The following is a 1685-nucleotide window of genomic DNA, read 5'->3' on the forward strand; positions in this document are numbered from 1 at the left end:
CTTGCGGGGTCATTGAGGGGGTGGGGGGTGGAGAGGTGCGTACCGTCTATCTCATGTTTTGTTGGGGGGGGGCCCTTTTGCTTTGGAAAAGGACCCCTCCGTCCCCCTGCCCTCCTCTTCCCAATGCCTGGTTGCCATGGCATGCGTTACCGTGGTGTTGTCATGGCTCCCATTGGCTGACATCACACTGTGAGGGGGGGGCGTCTCTGTGATGGTTTGAGTGTGTGTGTGGGGGGTGGTGGGGTGGCGGGGGGAGGTGTGTGAGGGTGGGGGAGCAGTGGGCAAGAGGCTGGGGGGGTGGTTTTCAAGATAATTTCTGTCGAGTCCCTGGAAGACAAGAGTCAGCCATTGGTGGAATTCTCTCGGCGACCTCTGGCCGACCTTAGCTGCCCGGTGCCCGCCTGAGAAAAGGGGAGGGAATGAGGACCCCGCGGGGCACTGCTCCCTCTCTGACGGCTTCGCCCGTCGCCCCCTGGGGCCCGGGCGTGGTGATGGGCATCAGCCTTGGCCTTGCCAAGGCGGGTTTCGCCGGGGAAGAGAGCCCCCGGGCCCTGGTGGAGGACTGGGCTGGCCCGGGTGACTGAGCCACCCTGGAGTGTCTCTGGCACCACCTGCTGTGCCACGCCCTGCGGGTGGACCCCCGGGGGCACGGGGTGCTGCTGGCTGAGCCACTGCGGACCCCCAAACTGCACCGGGAGAAGTGGGCTGAGGTCCTGTTCGAGGGCTTTGGAGCCCCGGCCTTCTACACCGCCCCGGGGCTGCTGCGGTCTGTCCACTCGGTGGGCCGCACCTCGGGGCTGGTGGTGGAGGCGGGCGCCGCCACCTCCTCGGTGGCACTGGTGGATGAAGGCTTCGTGCTGCCCAACTCGGCCTACTCCCTCGGTGTGGCGGGCTCCCTCCTCACCCTCTACCTCCAGCAGCTCCTGAGGGACGCGGGCTACTGCTTCGGGTCGGAGAACACGCATCTTGTGCGGCACATCAAGGAGCAGTGCTGCTACTTGGCGCAGGCCTACCAGGAGGAGATACTCTGCGACCAGCGGGACTACACCGCCTACTATCGCCTCCCGGACGGCTCACTGGTCACCCTTCGCAGCCAGATGTTCAGGTGCCCCGAGGCTCTCTTCCGCCCCCCTCTGGTGGGCCTCCGGGAGCCCGGCCTCCACATCCTGGCCTTCAAGAGTCTGCAGTCCTGCTGCCAGGGGCTACCGAGCCCGCTTCCTGGACAACGTGGTGGTCTGCGGTGGTACCCCACTGCTGCCGGGCTTCAGGTGGTGGCTGGGCACCGAGCTGCAGGACCTGGCCGGCAAGGGGGCCCGCCGGGTGGAGGTGGCGGCCGCCCCTACCGCGGCCTCTCCGCCTGGGTAGGCGGCTCCATCATGGCCTCCCTCCGCTCCTTCCAGTCGCTCTGGGTCCAACGGTGGCAGTTCGACGAAATGGGGCCCTGCATCGTCCACCACAAGTGCTTCTGACGGTGGTCGCTGCGGCGGGGGGAGGGGGGGGACGGAGGTGGTGGAGGTGAGGAGGGCTGGGCGCGTTCCGAAATGTGTGCCTGGCTGTCTCAAAATGGCTGTTTGATTCTCTCAAAATGGCCGCTTGACTCTCTCAACATGACCACCTGACTCTCTCAAAATGGCTGCCCGTTCATCTCAACATGGCTGCCAGATTCTCCCAAAATGGCCGCTTGT

The 1685-nt window shown here is 65.8% G+C and overlaps 1 pseudogene; it reads left to right on the top strand.

Moving 5' to 3' along the window:
• Window positions 1-596: 596 nt before the first annotated feature.
• Window positions 597-1469, top strand: LOC144487584 (uncharacterized; annotated as a pseudogene).
• The last annotated feature ends 216 nt before the right edge of the window (window positions 1470-1685 follow it).

Source organism: Mustelus asterias, unplaced genomic scaffold (assembly GCF_964213995.1).
Source record: "Mustelus asterias unplaced genomic scaffold, sMusAst1.hap1.1 HAP1_SCAFFOLD_899, whole genome shotgun sequence".
NCBI classification, from domain to species: domain Eukaryota; kingdom Metazoa; phylum Chordata; class Chondrichthyes; order Carcharhiniformes; family Triakidae; genus Mustelus; species Mustelus asterias.